We start from the raw sequence: 11,818 nt of genomic DNA on the forward strand, positions 1-11,818 counted from the left end.
AAAAGCAGTCGTAACATTACAGAACCATAGAAAAGTTTTGGCTGGAGGGGACTTTGAAGATCACCCAGTTCTGGTCCCTAGCCTTGGCCAGAGTTGCCAAACACACACATTGAGGCTGCCCAGAATCTCATCCATTCTGACCTTGAATGCCTCCAAAGATGGGTCATCCACAGCTTCTTTTGGCAACATTTTCCAGTGCCCGTGTGTAAAAAAATGTCTTCTTAACATCTAACCTCAGTCCCCTTTTAAATTTAAAGCTATTTCCCCTTGTCCTGTTTCTATCAGGCCATCTCACCCTAACACTAAGTTTAGGCATTTCATCTTCAGATGCAAACCCTGGGGCTGAAATGGGATTCTGTTCCTCACAGGATCATGGGAGCCAGAAGTCCTCTTAGCTGAGTTCAGATGTGCACAGTGAGGTGTCTGTGTGTGAGCCCCTCATCTGAATCCTTGCTCTGTATTCAACAGGGACTGCACTGCTCACACACACACACTCAGGGATGACCAAGGTGCCTGGGGTGATCCTAGCTGTGTGCTCGTGCTTGTAAACTGTGGTGGAAAATCTGTGAGACAGGCACCTCCTTCCTGAGCATCAGCTGAGGGCCAGGGAGGTATTCTTGGCCATCCTAAATGCCACCACAGCCCTGTGCTTGGGGCACCCCCTGTGCCTTTTGCACCTGTCCCCATGGAGCATGTTGTGTCATTATGCTGCCCAAATGGATGAGCTCAGAACACAAGGGCCAGATCTTCCTCTCTGCTCCATCTGTGGCATAGTGTGGAGTTGAAGGCATTACAAAGCTATGACACATCTACATTCTTTCACTGGTGACACCTTATCAGTTTGCTCTGGGCTCTCAATTGAATGGCATCTGTAGAAGTATGGGGTCATGACACTTACCAGTTGACAGGAAACTGGCAAACATTGTACCAGTTTTAAGCAAGAGCAAGAAAGTGGACAAAGACAATTACAGAACTGTCTGTTTCACTTGAGTACCTGTTAAAATTATGGAAAAAATGATGCTGGTAGTTCCTGAGAAACACCTGAAGGACAATTCTGTCTTTGGTCACAGCCAACACAAGTTCATGAGAGGAAGTTCTTATTAAACTTAATGTCCTTTTATGACAAGGTCACACATCTAGTTGACCAAGGGAAGCCAGTTGAGGTTATCCTTGAGGATTTCACCGGAGCTATTGATACTGTTACTTAGAAAATTCTTCTGGACCAATTTTCCTGCACTGGGCTAGACAGAAACACAATGTGATGGGTGAGCAGTTGGCCGATGTGCCTGGCTCTAAAGGGTTACATTAAATGGGGTTCCATCAGGCTGGTGGATGTTCACTAGCAGGGTTCCCCAGGGCTCCATTTGAGGGCCACTTCTCTATAAGGTTTGCATCAATTATTTGCATGCAGGACTAGAAGATGTTTTGAGTACATTTGCTGATGATACCAAGATGAGTATCATCTGTTTCCTCTACTGAGGTTAGAGAAGACTTTCAAAGCGATGTGGACAAGTAAGAGAACTGGGCAAACCTAAATTGCACATGAAGTATAACAAGAACAAGTGCCTGATTCTGCACCTGGGTGGGGGCAACCCTGGACATACACACTGACAGGATAAGGGACACTGGAGAGCAGTCCCAATGAAAGGGATTGGGGGTCCTGGTCAACATCAACTGGAACGTGAGTCAGCAGTGTGCCCAGGCAGCCAGGAAGGCCAACTGTCCCGTCAGGCATTGCCAGCTGGGTGAAGGGAGGGATTGTCCCACTCTGCTCTGCTCTGCACTGCTGCAGCCTCACCTGGAGCACTGGGTGCACTGCTGGGCACTGCAGAACAAAAAGGACATAAGACTATAGGAGACAGTCCAAAGGAGGGCACCAGAACTAAGAGATCTGAAGTTCAAAGTTTCATTGGGATTGACTACTTGTTCAGACTGGGCCCTTCTCACATGCCTCATCCTCTGCTGAGACACACTGCCCACATGGGACTTGGGCCTCACGGCATCCTTGCACCCCATGCAGAGTCTGGCAGCTGCTGTGCCCTGGTCTTTCATTTGACATCAGACAAACCTCCATCCCACTGCCCCAGGAAGGGCCCTGAGCCAGCAGGAGAGAGGGACACGATCTCCCTGCCAAGGCTCTGGGCATCAGGCCTTGGCCTTTCTGCTTCAGAAGACAAAGGAGGCTTTGCTCAGCATCACAGCCACCATCCCTGTGCCTTGGTCTGCCTGCAATCATGGCTTCCAATTATCTGCTCTAACAAGTCCCTGGGGAAGCTGGCTTGTGAATGGCCCTCAGTGGGGCCCATTAATACTCCAGGAAACTTCACTGTTCCTTCTGATTTTGGCTTCTTGAGCACTTCTTGCAATCTTCTCTCAGCACTGGAGGTGGATGGACTCAGCAGCAAAAGTCCCGTGGGGCCCATTACAACCTGAAGATCCCTCCTGTGCCTTGTGCCTTCCTGTCATTTTCTTCAGGTGTTCAGAACTTGTACAGCAAACTGGACAGGTATCTCGAAAGTGATTAAAGAGGAAGACAATGATGGGCATTTATGAAGACTATTTATTTATTTATTTATAGTTGGGTTTAAACAAGAATTTAAAGCAACACTTTGCAACTGATATTGACCCAGGATGTCCCCTAATGAGCTTTGCCCCATCACTGTGTGGACAAATGTCCTCCCCAGCTACTCCACCCCATTTCTACTCCCATTGGCCCCATAGGACTTGCATCAGTTTTTCTCACATCACACTTCTCTGCATTCCTCCACTCGGTGTTAAACCTCATTTGCACCAACTCCCACTGGCTTTCCTCAGTGAACCAGCTGCACAGGGGAAATGAAAGATTTTTTTTTTTTTTTTTTTTTTTGCCATCAGCTGTAAACATCATGCAATTGAATGAACAGTAGAACAATGTAATCAACTGCATGCCTTGTCCAAACCACACCTAATGAGGTTTGTCTTTTACTGGGAATATCTGTACAAGAAATATGTTAGGCAGAGATAGGAAGACATAGATAGACAGTTAAGGAGTTGATCAAAGAGTCCATCAGACTTTGCAGAGATGGAGCAAGTTCCAATAATCTCCCTGAAGTTCACAGATCAGCCAGATAACTGGGAGGTATCTGAGTGAACAAAGAGCAAGGGAAGGAAAAATTTGTAGAGCAGTGGGAAGAGCATGTGTCCAGATGGCCTGCAGAAAACTTGCCCTGAACCATGGTCATTGATTTCGGAGAGCTGGAGACACCTGGAGGATGAGGGACATCAAATACACAGCAGGGTAGAGCAGCGGTGGATGCTGGGCATCGGTCACAGGGCATTGTCACTGGCACCAATTCCTCAGAGAACCAGCTGCACATGGGCAATGAAAGATTTCTCTTTTTTCCAACAGACAGAATTCCTTCATGATGAACAATGAAACACAGTCTGTGTCCCTGTACCTGAAGGCTTGTGTTTCCTGCTAACACAGTTCTGCAAAATGTTGTTCTTTTTGGAATAAGATAGAAAGGACACAAAATCCCCTGAAAGACTTGAATTTTCAACTTAAAAAAAAAAACAGATCTCATGAGTATTTCAGAACTTGAGAGGTGTGTTAACTCATTTTCACTGATTTCTGTCTTGGTCTTCAATCCATTCAATTCAGTTCAATTGCTTCAGTTTTATTGACATGAACATCTTTCAGACTTACAGCTTCAAAAATAAAAGAAAATCCATCTGTGTTTTGAACAGAGCCTGGCGCACCCCAGAATTTTCCTGCCGAGAATTGTCCATGGCAGCTCTCAGTGTTCCCACTATCTGGGTCACACTGTGGTACTGAGATCTTCTCACGTTCTCAGACCTTGTTTTAGAAGGTCACATGCAGCACAGGACGCTTCACGCCCTTCATGCCAGGTAGCATGCCCCATTTCACTGTGAGCTCACATTCACCCTAGCTTTCCTTTTGCTGTGTATAAATTTCTGAAAGCCCTTCTGTCTTTGATATGTCTGGGCAGGTTCAATTCTGTGTGAGCTTTAGACTTTCTAAATTAATCTCAGCAGGTGCACTAGGACAAACACTCTGCATTGCTCCCAGCTGACCACTTCTTGTTTCCAATTCCTATATCTGCTTTCTTTCTGTACCGTACACCACAGACACTTGAAGAAGCCAAGGTGTGCTCTCCTGAAACCCAAAGGTGTGAGGTTGACTTTTGCCCTCCCTTCAGACTCCTCAGCTCCACCATCCCATGGCCACTGCAGACCAGGTTCCCTTTGACCTTCAACTTCTCCACCAGCCCTTCCTTGCCGGTGAGTATGAGATGCAGCAGAGCACCTCTCCTCTTTGGTTCCTCTGAGGTTTGGCGAAGAAACTGTCAGCTGCGCTGTCCAAGGATATCCTGGATCTTGTATGCCCTGCTGTGCCGTCCCTGCAGCAGATACTGGAGTGAAAAAGGCCCCCAAAGGGGACAAGGGCCTGACAACATCAGGCTCCCATCTGTCTGCAGAGGGCACCTTCCACTTGCTCTTCCTGATCAGGAAGCCAGGAGCAGACACTGCTGGTCTCCTCGGTTTGCCATTGCCATTCACTCTGACCTGGCTGCTCTGCCATCCCCAGGAAGAGCTCAGTGCACTCCCACAGAGAGCAGTTGCCCTTCCTTGTCTCCTCATCCATCTATCATAAAGACTTGTGCTACAGTCCAGTTGTGGAAGCCATTAAACCACGTCCCTGTGATCCAAGCAAGAACTCAGACCTGCAAGTGTACAAAGCTTTCTAGCCCAGCACATATTGGTGTTCTCATTCGTGTAAAACCACATAAGAAGACATCCTGTTCAGGAGGCATTATTGGATTCAGTGCATCCATGGTATCTATGAAGGTGGCACATAATCATGGGACCCACTGTGGGGCGCCAAGTTGTCCAAGCAGCATGGACACTCCTGGGCATGGCTTTCCTGAAGGCCCTGTGCTGCATTTGCAGCTGCATGTGAGTGTGCTGGACAGCCCAGGGAACTGGTATGACACTAGGCTGCTTCTGATGCCATTCACATGAGAGCACATAGAAAACTGAAGCTTCTTCAGTTGAAGAATAAAGATGTGTGTCAGCTCTGTAGTGCCTTGAGCTCCAGAATAGGCAGCATATGGAGAACACAGGAAGATCTGCCTCTTCTTTTGTGAGCTCATCCATACAGTCAGCTGAATAACTCTGCATGCTCCATGGAGATGAGTAAAAAAGACATACTCCAGTGCCCTAAATGCAGTGGTCTGCTGTCATTTAGGATGGCCAAGAATACCTCTGTTCCATCTCTGGCCCTCATCTGATGCTCAGGAAGGAGGTGTCTGTCTCAGGGATTTCCCAAGCACTTCCCAAGCACTAGCACACATCCAGGAGCACCGCAGGCACCTTGGTCATCACCCAGGGTCTGTGTGTGAGCAACTGGCTCTCCACTGGAAGACCAAGGACTCAGAGCAAGAGCTCACATGCAGGCAACTCCTTGTGCACATCTGAACTGAACCAGAGAAATCCCAAACCCATTTCTGCCATAGGGTTTCCATCCAGGGATGAGATGCCAGCACCGCCTCAGCAGGATCACTGCCCTGCCAGGGCAAGTCTACCCATCCCTGTCCTTGCCTGTGTGCTCTTTTTTGTATTGGGAGGATAGAAATGAAATCCTCTGCTGCTGAGCTGGGCTGGGCCCCTGGGACACAGGGAGCTCCTACAAGTGGGCAGTGCTGCAGAGACACAGCTCTGACTAAGAGCAGCTCCCGTGTACTGTGCATCAGTACTAGGGGCACATTCTGCAGGTGACATGAAGATGGAAGAGAAAGGAGAGAGGGATTACAGGATGTGTGGGGTGTGAGCAGGCTGCGACCTCACTGCAGGAGCATTGCTTTCAGCCACTGACAAGGTAAGTCTCTCACTATAGGTAATGCAAACACTTTTCCAAGAGGGATCACCAAATCTGGCACATCCCAGTGCAGATCAGGCTGCATACACTCTGTGTTTCTTTATCATGGAATAAGAGCTGTTACAGCAGAGGGTTTCCCTGCTGCAGCATCAGAGCACAGCTCTGAGGGCACATCAAGAGAGAATCCTGAATGCATTTTACCTCTCTGCTTTCCTTTAACGTATATATTCTTTCAATAAAGCCATGGGAGCTCTCTTAAGTTCCCTTTTTCACTTGAAAAAATAAACAAACAGGGTGGGTTCTGGACAGCAAATAGGAATGCAGCGAGTTTGGGCTGGTGTCTCTATGCTCAGTCTGGGAAATGGCAGGAAAACAGCCCCCAGGATGAAAATCTGCAGACTGTAGAGATATGATCAGGAATTACCCCTATAATGCAGGTACCTTCCTCTGAGCAAGCTCCCACCTAGAAAAGCCTCTGCCCACATGACATGGGGTCCGATGCGTGAACCAGCTCCTGTGCAGGCAGAGCTCCAGCAGAGCAGAGCAGCATCTCCCCAGGCACGTGTCCATCACCCTCTGCAGTGCACAGGGGCTGAGAGCCACTGCCTGGGGCTGTGGGCAATGCAGTCTGTGAGGCTGGGAAGGAGCTGGCTTTCCCTTAATGAGATGCCATCAGTTGGACACATCTCCCTGAGGTGTCCTTCAGAGCCGTGAGCTGACCTTCAGGATGCAAATATTTCCCCTAGTCAGGCGATCAAAGTGCAGGGAAGAAGCAGAGATGCAATATGCAAATGCTGTGGGGTTGGTGAAATCAGTGTTAGGGGTCATTTGCAAATGTGTGGTGATGAGGCACTGCTGAAGTACATTGAGAAAGGGTGAATACACAGTGATGGGCAGAGGACTCCTGTTTTCTGAGCTGGGTCTGACTTCAGAACTTTATGGGAATGCAATCGTCTTGCATCTGCTAAGTAGTCAAGCTCAGAGCAATTGGAAAGAAACCCAGTCAGCTCCCCTTACCCTGCACTAAGCAGCAGTGAATCCCTTTGCCTCTTAGGTCTTACAGCTGTTCAGACTTCAGCAAACACTCCTTGGGCATGGTGAGCAGGATGAGAATTTGTAGGAAAAAGCGATCCCTAGAACTTCTATTTTTGACCTACATATTTTTGGCACTAAGGTTCAGATGCAGACCAGCACTTTTGCATTAGTACTGATTTTATCGGATACATACTGAAACAAAAATCTTCCCACACACGATCACCACGTTCCTATGTACAGGGACAAGTCTGCTTCATTGAGATAAAAAGTACAGAGTCCCTCATGGCAAAGACAAACTCATGAAATGTAGATCACATCAGGGAGCTGAATGAACACAGCCCACATAGAAAGACTTGTCCTTGACTTTTTTCCTCCTTGAATAGGTCCTGGTGCCCAGAAGTACCAGATGCCCAACAGCAGCTCCATCAGCTAGTTCCTCCTGCTGGCGTTGGCAGACACGCGGCAGCTGCAGCTCCTGCACTTCTGGCTCTTGCTGGGCATCTACCTGGCTGCCCTCCTGGGCAACGGCCTCATCAGCACAGCCGTAGCCTGCCACCACCGCCTGCACACCCCCATGTACTTCTTCCTCCTCAACCTCGCCCTCCTCGACCTGGGCTGCATCTCCACCACTCTGCCCAAAGCCATGGCCAATGCCCTCTGCGACACCAGGCACATCTCCTACGCAGGATGTGTTGCCCAGACCTTCCTGTTTGTCTTTCTCAAGTCAGCAGAATATTCTGTCCTCACCATCATCTCCTATGACCGCTACGTTGCCATCTGCAAGCCCCTGCACTACGGGACCTTGATGGACAGCAGAGCTTGTGCCACCATGGCAGCAGCTGCCTGGGGCACTGGGGTTCTCTATTCCCTGCTGCACACTGCCAATACATTTTCCCTGCCTCTCTGCCAAGGCAATGCCATCAATCAGTTCTTTTGTGAAATCCCCCAGATCCTCAAGCTCTCCTGCTCACAGTCCTATCTCAAAGAAATTTGGCTTCTTGTGGTCAGTGCTGCTTTAGCATTTGGGTGCTTTGCTTTCATTCTTTTCTCCTATGTGCAGATCTACAGGGCTGTGCGGAAGATGCCCTCTGAGCAGGGACGGCACAAAGCTTTCTCCACGTGCCTCCCTCACCTGGCCGTGGTCTCCCTCTTTGTCAGCACAGGCATGGTTGCCTACCTGAAGCTCCCCTCCATCTCCTCCCCATCCCTGGACCTGGTGCTGTCATTTCTATGCTCGGTGTTGCCTCCAGCAGTGAACCCCCTCATTTACAGCTTGAGGAACCTGGAGCTCAAGGATGCCCTCAGGAAAATACTCCAATATACTTTGTTTCTCCATCAAAACTATTTTCATCACTCTCTCAAGACTACAAAAACTTAGGAAAAGCCAGATTGACTTAATTGATGTTTCCACTTTTTCTTCATGTTTGTTCATCATACCTATGTTAATTTTAATTCCAATTAAATAGTGTCCATTTTCAGTCTTGATCTTTTACTTTTTATTTCTATGTGATTAACATATTGCACTGAAGGAACCGGGCTCTTTGAATAGATAAAGAAATCAGCACAAGATCATTTGCTTTGCCTTCCATCGAGTCTGGATCATCAGAAGAGGCTCAGGATCTAATCAACAAATGCACACAGAGCAGCAGTGTCCCTGAGTTACACCTGCCACTGCCTGGTGGGGACTCTCTGCTGCCTTGGAGTTGTGCTGCTGCTTCCCTGGAGCCACGGCCGTGGGCCGCAGCAGGACGTGCTCTTTTCAGTGCTGCTCTCCTTGCACCACCTTTGCATGCTGTTCTCCTTTTTCCTTGCACTTGTGTCAGCCCTCAGGTCCTGCATTACGTAGCAGACCAACAAAAAAAGGACACTTTGCCTGCTGTGTGCCTGGAGTTGTCTCAAAGGCTTGGAAGAACACGGCCACGTTAACAGACTGAAGGCTGGACACTTGGGGAGGAGGGAATCCTATGAAAAATGAGACAGCCTTGCTCTGTCCAAAACGTTCCCATCGTGCTGTATGAAGTTCTGACTGCAAACTTGTTTTTGATGGGCTTGTTTATTGCCACCTCACTCACAGCCTTGGATGGCACACCTGTAAACCTAGGAGCCACTGAAGGATGCCAGAGAGATCCTTGAGGTCCTGTTTGGAGACTTTCATGCTTCAAAACTATGAGAAAGCACGCTTACAAGTCAAGGACCCCCCACTTCTCTCTGCTGGATCAAAGCTGGAACCAGGACCTGTGATCTCTTTCTCTGTCCCTCTCTCCTCCCCACCCCCAACTCTGTCTTTCTGTTTCCTTTCTTTTCCACTCATAGAGTTGTTAAGTAACACAAGGCTTACTTTGATTTCTTATAACGTCTTCCTCCCATGACTTATCTTCCTCTCTGAATGCACAGTCCCCTGGGAAATGCAGTTCTTCTTCTCTTCTGAGAACGAAATATCCAGAAAGTTGTCAGTCCACGGAACTGGAGCATTAACTCTTTAATTACCTGCGCTTTACATGATTTTATGATGTGGAATACTGATAACATTAATCATAAAACCATGACATTCCACCTCTTACTCTACATCACTACATCATGCTTAATATATCTACATATATACAAAAAGAATAATTAAAATGCATTACACACACACATGTCTATATACTTATATACACATGGAATTACTGACTGCATTCCCCAACATCAAATTCCCTTCTGGTACACATTGAACATCCCCATTTTCCTGCATTACCCACCAAGTGGACCCAGTACCGCGGAGAGGTTTGCCCTTTCCAGAAGCTGGAAGAACCCAAACTGCTTTTCCCAACATGCTCTTTACGGGTACAACAGGGACCTTATCTCCCTCTACGGTGTGTAGGGAGCTGGATAGGGTAGGACCATCACGATTGATAGATCCTCTGGTATTGACTAACCAGGGGGCTTCTGCCAAATGCTTCTCCCAGTGCTTAAATGTTCCGCCACCCATTGCTTTCAGCATAGTTTTTAACAACCCATTGTAGCGTTCAATTTTACCAGAGGCTGGTGCATGGTAGGGAATATGGTAAATCCACTCAATGCCATGATCTTTGGCCCAAGTGTTTACAAGAGAATTTTTGAAATGAGTCCCATTATCTGACTCAGCTCTTTCTGGGGTGCCATGTCGCCACAGGACTTGTTTCTCAAGACCAATATGGTGTTTCGGGTGGTAGCATGGGGTACTGCATATGTTTCAAGCCACCCAGTGGTCGCCTCCACCATGGTAAGCACATATCACTTACCATTGCGAATCAACCTTGCCACAGCTCCCCATATTTATACTTTTGCCATTGCTCTTCCTCCCAGAGAGTTTTTATCCTCTTGGCTTGTTTAATTGTGGCACATGTTTCACAGTCATGAATAACCTGTGCAATAGCATCCATAGTTAAGTCCACCCCTCGGACTCCAGCCCTCTCATATGTTGTATCTCTTCCTTGGTGGCCCGAGGTCTCACGGGCTTTCCGAGCTAGAAATAATTCACCCTTGTTTTCTGCCAGTCCAGGTCTTTTTGAGCCATCTCAATTTTGGCAGCTCGATCTACCTGATGTTTTTTTTTGTTGTTCTTCAAGTAGCCCAACTCTTGGGCACATGAGCATCTACATGGTGCACCTTCACGACCACATCCTTTATTTGGGCAATATGTCTTTGCCCAAGCAATGTCTTTGCACACTTCAGCAGCCCAAGTAGGTTTAGCCCTCTGTTGCCAGTTACGTAGGAATGGAATGTTGTTTCTGCATTAGATATTTAAAAGGGGAAATCGATCTGAAGAAGTAGAGCACAGTGTATTTGTATTTTGTAACTTGTCCTTAGAAATAGCTGATGTGAAAAAGTAGAAATACCATCTATGTATTTAGAAATATAGTTGCTGAATTGTGTGATTAATTCTTGCTTGCAAAACTGCCATAGTTTTTAAATGTTCCAAATAGAGTAGGTACAGTATTATGGACTAGAAAGCATATAGTAGGGCTGTTCTGTTTGGATAAGAGACCCTCAGCAAAAGAAAAACAGACTTAACAAACATCAAAAAAGCCAGGGCCTCCATGCAAGGCTGGATTGCCTTGCTCTGTGGGTAGGTTGAGATGCAACAGCAGGCATCGAGATACTCCCCCTTATCCTCTTTCCAAGCTTATCTCTATGCAAGGACGAGCAGATGTCCAGAAACAATGACCGAGTGTTGAATGAGCAAATGTGAGACGTTAATTAATTAGCAATATATGCTTAGTTGGCAACAATTGATGTTTAGCCAGTATCCGTATGCTTAGTTGATCATTGGGAAGATTGTGAAGCCGAAGTACTCAGCCAATTTGCAACCAGGGGAGAAAGAGGTAAGCGTCAAGTAATATAAGGCATAAAAGATGTAACGCTGTTTTCCGTGTGCTCTCATGGTTGCAGAAGATCTATGGGGCAGGATAGAGATCTCTGCTTTATCAGAGATACTGTCCTGATAAATTATTCGGGTATTTCCAGCAGTTATTTTGTTCCCATCGCTGTAACCCCCCCCACAAGGCATTTGTCATCATCACAGAATCACAGAATCACTGAGGTTGGAAAAGACCTGCAAGATCATCCAGTCCAAGAATCCACCCATCACCAATAGTTCTCACTAGACCATTTCCCTCAACACAAAATCCAAACGTTCCTTGAACATCCATGGCTTGCAGATGACACCAAGTTGGCAGGAAGCGTCGATCTGCCTGGTGGTTGCATGGCCCTACAGAGGGATCTGACAGGCTGAAGCCAATGGGATGAGGTTCAACAAGACCAAATGCTGGATCCTGGGCTTTGGCCACAGCAACGCCAGGCAATGCTTCAGGTGTGGGGCAGAGGGGCTGGAAGACTGTAGAGGAAATGGACCTGGGGGTATTGATTGATGCTCATAGGACCTGG

The 11,818-nt window shown here is 47.4% G+C and overlaps 1 pseudogene; it reads left to right on the forward strand.

The window, feature by feature from the left end:
• Positions 1-7,319: 7,319 nt before the first annotated feature.
• On the forward strand, positions 7,320-8,291 carry LOC116243445 (olfactory receptor 14J1-like; annotated as a pseudogene).
• Positions 8,292-11,818: the final 3,527 nt, after the last annotated feature.

The sequence above is a fragment of the Phasianus colchicus genome, chromosome 29 (assembly GCF_987193195.1).
Source record: "Phasianus colchicus chromosome 29, bPhaCol1.hap1.1, whole genome shotgun sequence".
Taxonomy (NCBI): domain Eukaryota; kingdom Metazoa; phylum Chordata; class Aves; order Galliformes; family Phasianidae; genus Phasianus; species Phasianus colchicus.